General features: G+C 36.7%; 1 protein-coding gene across 1 annotated transcript in view; it reads left to right on the forward strand.

Moving 5' to 3' along the window:
* The window catches only part of tgm2b (transglutaminase 2b), an 80548-nt gene that overhangs the window by 68197 nt on the left and 2351 nt on the right, over positions 1-10000 (forward strand). The gene's annotated exons all lie outside the window — the stretch shown is intronic.

Raw genomic sequence — 10000 nt, forward strand, 5'->3', positions numbered from 1 at the left:
AGTCAAACTTTATTAATGGATTACAAACCAGCGTTCTGACAACTCTGTTCACTCACAAAATGAATAAACAGCTGTTTTATTATTGTCCCCGAGGTAAAGTCAGTGACGTGGTGTTTTGTTTATCTTTTAACAACAGCAAGGTATAACATGTAGTGCAACATTTATATCACATAGTGGAGGGGAACTTTTCCCTGATTCAATAAACACGTAAAAAACAGTGATACTGTTACGGTAAATCAAACGTTAGTGCAATCACAATATAGTAACACTCGAAATAGTGCAGAGCAATAACAATATATCAATAACTCAACGTTGCTCAAACGTTAATGTCACACAACACAACACACAAAATAAACATGTAAAGCTCACTTTATGAAGTTATTCCTCATCCACGAACCCTTTGAATTCTTCTTCTTCAGTGTCCGAATTAAACAGTTGGGCGAATACGGCATCCAACATGTCTCGTCAAAGTCGTCATTAATGGAGTCAGTGTCGCTGCTGCTCTATTCCCGTGTTCTACTGCGTGACTGATCGTCTTAAGTGTGTCTCTTAATAGGAGCTATTTTGGGGTCTTTACATAAACAAACGAATGGAAATGAAATGGCACGCCTCGCGCAGTCATATATCCCAGCATACACCGCACGCTTCTTCTTCTTCTACAAGGGAAAATGAAGACGGGGGAAAATGAAGTCGACGGCTGCTTACCGTAGTTGCGATTGATTGATTGATTGAAACTTTTACCTGTTGGAGGCTCAATATTGGTCCATATATAAGGCGCACGGGATTATAAGGCGCACTGTCAGCTTTTGACAAAATTGGAGGTTTTTAGATTAAAGATTAAAGATTAAAGCACCAATGATTGTCACACACACACTAGATGTGGTGAAATTTGTCCTCTGCATTTGTCCCATCCCCTTGGGGAGCAGTGGGCAGCAGCGGTGCCGCGCCCGGGAATCATTTTGGTGATTTAACCCCCAACTCCAACCCTTTGTTGCTGAGTGCCAAGCAGGGAGGTTATGGGTCCCATTTTTATAGTCTTTGGTATGACTCGGCTGGGATTTGAACTCCAACCTACCGATCTTGCGCCTTATAGTGCGGAAAATACGGTATATATGTGTGTATATATGTATACGCATGTGTGTGTATATATACAGTATATACATTGTGTGTGTGTGTGTGTGTGTATATATATATATATATATATATATATATATATATATATATATATATATATATATATATATATATATATATATATATATATATATATATATATATATATGTGTATATGTATGTATGTTTAAATGTATATGTATAAATGTATGTATATGGATGTGTATATATATGTATATATATATATATATATATATATATATACATATATATATATATATATATATATATATATATATATATATATATATATATATATATATATATATATATATATATATATATATATATATATATATATATATATATATATTATGTATACAGTATATGTGTATATACAGTATACCGTAATTTCCGGACTATAAGCCGCACCTGACTATAAGCCGCAGGGTTTTGATGTGTAATTACCGTAGTATATAGGGGTTCCTGCTACCACGGAGGGTATTGTCGGTCCCATTTATTAACAATAAATCTTTCAATCATTCAATCAAACTTTCACATCTTTGACATGGCGAACAGCATTCGTGCAGAGTACAAATAATACAACGGTGCAAAGTAATACAAAGTGCTCGCCTGTACGTTATCAAAATAACCAGCCTACCGGTATATGAAAAGTCAGTCTTTAATCATTGTGTCATCGTCTTCCTCCTGCGTACTAAAACCACCGAAATCCTCTTCGTCGGTGTCGGAGAAGAACAGGCCGTAAATAAGCCGCACCCTTGTATAAGCCGCAGGGACCAGAACGAGGGGAAAAAGTAGCGGCTTATAGTCCGGAAATTACTGTATGTGTATATACAGTATATGTATAAATGTAGGTATGTATACAGTATATTTATAAATGTAGGTATATATACAGTATATGTATACTGTATATACAGTATATGTATACATGTATAAATGTATGAATATATGTATATGTATAAAGTATATGTATATATATATATATATATATATATATATATATATATATATATATATATATATATATATATATATATATATATATATATATATATATATATATATATATATATATATATATATATATATATATATATATATATATATATATATATATAACATGTTTTTCGGATTATAAGTCGCCGTTTTTTTCATAGTTTGGCCGGGGTTCGATATATACTCCGGAGCGACTTATGTGTGAAATTATTAACTCATTACCGTAAAATATCAAATAATATTATTTATCTAATTCACGGAAGAGACGAAGCAAATGTCAGCAATCGTCACACACACGTCAGCAATCGTCACACACACGTCAACCAATAAGAATTTGGCGGGGGATGGTCATGGCAGAAGTGCATTGTGGGTCATGGGATGCTAACTGCTATATGCTATATGCTACTGCCGTAGCTATTAAAATGGTTCATATCAACATTGGCGGTAACTTATAAAAACTGAGAAGGGCTGAAGAAAAATGGCACCGAAAAGGAAATCATATACTGCAGATTACAAGCTGGACGTAGTGAAATATGCAGCAGAAAACGGCGATCGATCAGCAGAAAGAAAGGACGCTAGCGGGGCATACCAAGAGCGACACCGAGGAAGAAGATTTCATTGGATTCAGCGATCAGGAGTGACATATTGTTTGGTAAACGTATAGCATGTTCTATATGTTATAGTTATTTGAATGACTCTTAGCATAATATGTTACGTTAACATACCAGGCACGTTCTCAGTTGGTTATTTATGGGTCATATAACGTACCGTATTTTTCGGACTATAAGTCGCTCCGGAGTATACGTCGCACCGGCCGAAAATGCACAATAAAGAAGGAAAAAAACATATACTGTATACGTCGCACTGGAGTATAAGTCGCATTTTTGGGGGAAATTTATTAGATAAAACCCAACACCAAGAATAGACATTTCAAAGGCAATTTAAAATAAATAAAGAATAGTGAACAACAGGCTGAATAAGTGTACGTTATATGACGCATAAATAACCAACTGAGAACGTGCCTGGTATGTTAACGTAACATATTATGGTAAGAAACATTCAAATAACTATAACATATAGAACAAGCTATACGTTTACCAAACAATAATAATCGCTAAATCCGATGAAATCTTCCTCCCCGGTGTCGCCTCTGGTATGCTTATTCAGCCTGTTGTTCACTATTCTTTATTTATTTTAAATTGCCTTTCAAATGTCTATTCTTGGTGTTGGATTTTATCAAATAAATTTCCCCCAAAAGTGCGACGTATATATGTTTTTTTTCTTCTTTATTATGCATTTTTGGCCGGTGCGACGTATACTCCGGAGCGATTTATATATATATATATATATATATATATATATATATATATATATATATATATATATATATATATATATATATATATATATATATATATATATATATATATATATATATATATATATATATATATATATATATATATATATATATATTCCAGAAAACACAGAGTGAGATGTTCTACCGCTTGTGCGAAACACAAATGCATAAAATGAGTTAACACATTAAATGAACAGTGAACGTGAATGGAAGACCTGACGGATAACATTTACGGGTGCGCATCATCAGTAGTGTTCCTCTGGGTCATTGGATGTTTCGGCCTTTAACACTATACACCCTCTCCAGAGGCGGCCAGCTACAGGATGATCAGACCTTAGCTTGCGACCCAAGCCCAATTAGCCATAAAAGTCACCTTGTTGGCAGACCTATCAGGGAATATATATATATATATATATATATATATATATATATATATATATATATATATATATATATATATATATATATATATATATATATATATATATATATATATATATATATATATATATATATATATATATACATGAGTACATATTATTAGAATAATATTATGGATATATATTTAATAATTGTTTATTAAGAGTATGTGAAAGTTAAACTCAGACTGTTTACTTCCATGACAAACTTCTTATGGTTTTTTTAATCAATCAGAAATATCAAGCAGCTAAAATGCGCCATAAAATGGATAAGTGTGGATATGAATGGATATATTCATATATAATGAATGGTTGTCATTTTGATGTATTTTATGTTGATTGGACGTTTTTCATAATACCCACAGTTTGTGTTATGTGTCACCATGTTTGTTGAATTTTTGTACTGCTTGATCTTTTTTTTTTTTTGCTGTACTGACTAGGGTAGGTTGTTTGGATTGGGTCATACAAGTAATTGCTGTACTTATTTGCCTTGAAAGTACTATTATTTGCAGTGTTACTTTCATTGGCCACCAGATGGCGACAAAATCGCAACAATCAGTCTACTGGATATTTATATTCTATATGGACACACCACTCCCGATCAAAGTGTTTATTAAACTCGTGCTGTCTCGCAGGCCAAATTGAAAATGCCGGCGGTCCGCAGTTTAGACACCTCTGCCATATATGTTACCATATGATTAATCATATGGATCAGGAGTAGGGATGGGTACCAATTAGGCTACTTTTACGGGGTATCCATTCAGGTAGAATCAAACGGTGCCATATTTCCACACCTTTTGTTGCGAAACAATCATGGAGCCTTGCTTTTCCAAAATGTGCTAGCTTGATGCTAACTTACACTAGACTTGCCACTTATATGCTACTGATTAACATGAGCCATTTTACATGGCGATTTTAACACGTCCAGATTTGGTAATGACAATCACATCTCAGATGCATGTCACCGTCAAACATCTCTTGTGTAATAAGTATAATACTCGCTGTATAAACACGTTTTAGGGCACAACATTAGACTAGAGTGGCACATTTAACTTAATGGCAAAGACTACTTCCTGGCTAAGCAACACATGTAGTATAGAGCGAGCATGGCTAACTCTGTTTCAAAGTTTATAGCAAACATCATGTAGGAGATCCTCTGGCCATACTGACTACAGGGCGCCATGTTTGCTACCAACTTGGAAACAGATTTGGTCGTTATCTGTACACGGCTTCGTAGTAGTCTATATACTACTGCCTCTTGACGTGTTGGAACTGCAACTGCATGCGAAGTCTGCTATATACTATTTGCAAATGAGAGTCAGAAATGTAACAATAATAATTTCATTATAATTGTATAATTGTAGTGATTGATTTTTTTATTTTCTGCACTATGACTAGGGGAGGTTGTTTGGATTGGGTCATACAAGTCAATGATTTACTTGTTTGCCTTGAAAGTACAATTGATTGCAGAGTCACTTTCGTTGGCCAACAGATGGTGACAAAAGTCTATATACTACTGCCACTTGACGTGTTGGAACTGCAACTGCATGCAAAGTCTGCTATATAATACTTGCAAATGAGAGTCAGAAATGTAATAATAATAATTTAATAATAATTTATTTATAATAATTTTATAATTACATTTTTGTACTAGTTGATTTTTTTTCCGGCACTGTGACTAGGGGAGGTTGTTTGGATTGGGTCATACAAGTAAATTAACAGTTATCAGCTCACTTTTGATTTTTTACATTTCAAAAATGAGATTTATTAAACGTGAGATTATTAAACGTTCCACATTTAAACACACAGAAAAAGTACAGGAAAGTATGGAGTCCAAGGTCCCAGTAGTCGCTACCTCATCAGTGCAACGTTGAACAGTAACCACACCTAATTAGGAGTACAGCCGTTTTATTTAAAGGCCTACTGAAATGAATTTTTTTTATTTAAACGGGGATAGCAGATCTATTCTATGTGTCATACTTGATCATTTCGCGATATTGCCATATTTTTGCTGAAAGGATTTAGTATAGAACAACGACGATAAAGATTGCAACTTTTGGTATCTGATAAAAAAAAGGCTTGCTCCTACCGGAAGTAGCGTGACGTAGTCAGTTGAACATATACGCAAAGTTCCCTATTGTTTACAATGATGGCCGCATGAAGTGAGAGAGATTCGGACCGAGAAAGCGACAATTTCCCCATTAATTTGAGCGAGGATGAAAGATTTGTGGATGAGTAAAGTGCAAGTGAAGGACTAGTGGGGAGTTGAAGCTATTCAGATAGGGAAGATGCTGTGAGAGCCGGGGGTGACCTGATATTCAGCTGGGAATGACTACAACAGTAAATAAACACAAGACATATATATACTCTATTAGCCACAACACAACCAGGCTTATATTTAATATGCCACAAATTAATCCTGCATAATAACACCTGCGTGTTTGTTATGCTAGCTCCTAGCTCCTCTGCTAGCTCCTAGCTCCATAGAACACGCCAATACAATTCAAACACCTGATCAACACACACAATCACTCAGCCCAAAAGACCGTTCACCTAACCCAAGGTTCATAAAGCTTATATATTTTTAAAAAGTTACGTACGTGACGCGCACGTACGGTACGGTACGTGTTATGCTAGCTCCTAGCTCCTCTGCTAGCTCCTAGCTCCATAGAACACGCCAATACAATTCAAACACATGATCAACACACACAATCACTCAGCCCAAAAGACCGTTCACCTAACCCAAGGTTCATAAAGCTTATATATTTTAAAAAAGTTACGTACATACGCAAAAAAAAGCCAAAGCTGCATACTCACAGTAGCACGTCTGCGTCTTTGTCATCCAAATCAAAGTAATCCTGGTAAGAGTCTGTGTTGTCCCAGTTCTCTACAGGCGTCTGTGTATCCAAGTCAAAAGTCCTCCTGGTTAGAGTCTCTGTTATCCGAGTTCTTCCATCTTGACTGCATCTTTCGGGAATGTAAACAAAGAAGCGCCGGCTGTGTACTGTTGTGGCTGACTACGTTCGAAAAATACGTCCATTTCGCACCGACAACTTTCTTCTTTGCTTGCTCGGCTTCCTTCTCCATAATGCAATGAACATGATTGAAACAGATTCACGAACACAGATGTCCAGAATACTGTGGAATTATGAAATGAAAACAGAGCTTTTTCGTATCGGCTTCAATGTGGAAGGCATACCCGTGTTCGCCGGGCTACGTCACACGCATACGTCATCCTCAGAGGCGTTTCGAACCGGAAGTTTAGCGGCAAATTTAAAATGTCACTTTATAAGTTAACCCGGCCGTATTGGCATGTGTTATAATGTTAAGATTTCATCATTGATATATAAACTATCAGACTGCGTGGTCGGTAGTAGTGGGTTTCAGTAGGCCTTTAAAGGCCTACTGAAATGATTTTTTTTTAATTTAAACGGGGATAGCAGATCCATTCTATGTGTCATACTTGATCATTTCGCGATATTGCCATATTTTTGCTGAAAGGATTTAGTAGAGAACATCGACGATAAAGTTCACAACTTTTGGTCGCTGATAAAAAAAAGCCTTGCCCCTACCGGAAGTAGCGTGACGTCACAAGCTGGAGTGCTGCTCACATTTCCCTATTGTTTACACCAGCAGCGAGAGAGATTCGGACCGAGAAAGCGACGATTACCCCATTAATTTGAGCGAGGATGAACGATTTGTGGATGAGGAAAGTGAGAGTGAAGGACTATAGTGCAGTGCAGGACGTATCTTTTTTTGCTCTGACCGTAACTTAGGTACAAGGGTTCATTGGATTCCACACTTTCTCCTTTTTCTACTGTGGATCACGGATTTGTATTTTAAACCACCTCGGATACTATATCCTCTTGAAAATGAGAGTTGAGAACGTGAAATGGACATTCACAGTGACTTTTATCTCCACGACAATACATTGGCGAAACACTTTAGCTACGGAGCTAACGTGATAGCATCGGGCTCAAATGCAGATATAAACAAAAGAAATAAACCCCTGACTGGAAGGATAGACAGAAAATCAACAATACTATTAAACCCTGGACATGTAAATACACGGTTAATGCTTTCCAGCTTGGGGAAGATTAACAATGCTGTTGCTAACGACGCCATTGAAGCTAACTTAGCAACGGGACCTCACAGAGCTTTGATAAAAACATTAGCGCTCCACCTACGCCAGCCAGCCCTCATCTGCTCATCAACACCCGTGCTCACCTGCGTTCCAGCAATCGACGGAAGGACGAAGGACTTCACCCGATCATCCTTGCGGTATGCGGCTAGCGTCGGCTAGCGTGTCTGCTATCCAAGTCAAAGTCCTCCTAGTTGTGTTGCTGCAGCCAGCCGCTAATACACCGATCCCACCTCCAACTTTCTTCTTTGCAGTCTTCATTGTTTATTAAACAAATTGCAAAAGATTCACCAACACAGATGTCCAGAATACTGTGGAATTTTGAGATGAAAACAGTCCTTTTTTGTATTGGATTCAAAGGTGTACCAATACTTACGTTTAACTAGTGACGTTACTCTCATACGTCATCATACATAGACGTTTTCAACCGGAAGTTTAGCGGGAAATTTAAAATTGCACTTTATAAGTTAACCCGGTCGTATTGGCATGTGTTGCAATTAGGGTGACCAGGTGTCCGGATTTAGGCCGGACAGTCCAGATTTTTAATGCCCTGTCCGGCGTCCGGCGTAGCATCAAGCCGGACACGTATTTGTCCTCCTTTTTGAGGCACTAGGCTTAAAGAGCGGAGTTTTTTCATCTTTGCTGGGCTGCAGCGCAATAGCCAATCATAGACCGTAAAAAAATGCCCCCAACGCAGTAACATATCAAATGATTGGCTAAGAGCGGTGTCGGATACAAATCTGCTTATCATTGGTTAAAAAGGTAAACAAAGGTCCAACGTTCCCTCTAAGGTGCGCGCCTGCGCAATTGCGCACCGCTCACGCGTCATCTGCGCACAGCAAATTAATGCCGCGCAGGAAATCAAAAATCCCATCTGAACTTTAAACAAAATAAATACATTACAATTTATTCTGTATGATTTTGCAATGCAACTCTGTGAGTCACAGGGGACAACAAGAGTGGCCCCAATGAATAAAACAATCTTTGTCAACACAGTTCAATTATCGTCTTTTGAGACACTTTACGGACAGGAATTCCATCAATCACTTTATTGAGCGAAACTGTTTGTAACCACACCAAAAACATGAGTAAAAAAAACTTTTATCTATAAAACCTGGTAATTTTCTGCCATACAAACCAGGCTTAAACCAACGTTATCATCCGTCGTTTCAACAGAAGCCACTCGCTCTCTCACCTGCACCAACACAAGCACTCATGGCACTTAGCCAGTGCTGCGTTTATGGCCACACAAAAAGTCAGACAACCCCAACGCTACACAATGTGTAAATGCCAGGTTGTAACACTCTGACTCCACAATCAGATGGGTGCTTATTTTACTGCCATTTATTAAGAATGTTAATCTAAGGATATTATTCATGAAATATTGTCACTAGATTTCATAAATGCTAATAAAAATAAGTATTTTACAGACAGAAAGTTACAGGAACTAAATGTAATCTCTGAAAGGGGTAACATTTATTTTAAAGGCAGGACCCGCAGCCAGACATAAAATACTAGCACATAGGTCATGAAAAACATGTTTTTTTGTTATTGTCATTGTAAGGGGGCAAAATCACTTATATCAGAAAATTATTTTAATAAAACATTTAAATTGTTATGATGTCAGGTTTGGGACAGGTGTGACGCTGGTGTGGCCACAGTGTGCACGTCTGATCACATTTTTTTTTAATTATATATGTTACCTGTTAATTGTGGTTTACATTTAAGTCCACACATGTTATGCTTTGTGGCACTTTGCACTTGAAAAGATTAATCTCAGTGGTCACTTTTTGAACACCACAATGTATTGAATAAATACAAATACTGTTAACAAACACTTGACTTTAATATTTTTTTCCTATTCAGCCACACAAACATCATCTTTAAACCACTCAAAATTGTACTATAAATAAGAGTATACCAAAGTCCTATGTACACCATAGTAATTTA

The sequence above is a fragment of the Entelurus aequoreus genome, linkage group LG01 (assembly GCF_033978785.1).
Source record: "Entelurus aequoreus isolate RoL-2023_Sb linkage group LG01, RoL_Eaeq_v1.1, whole genome shotgun sequence".
Taxonomy (NCBI): domain Eukaryota; kingdom Metazoa; phylum Chordata; class Actinopteri; order Syngnathiformes; family Syngnathidae; genus Entelurus; species Entelurus aequoreus.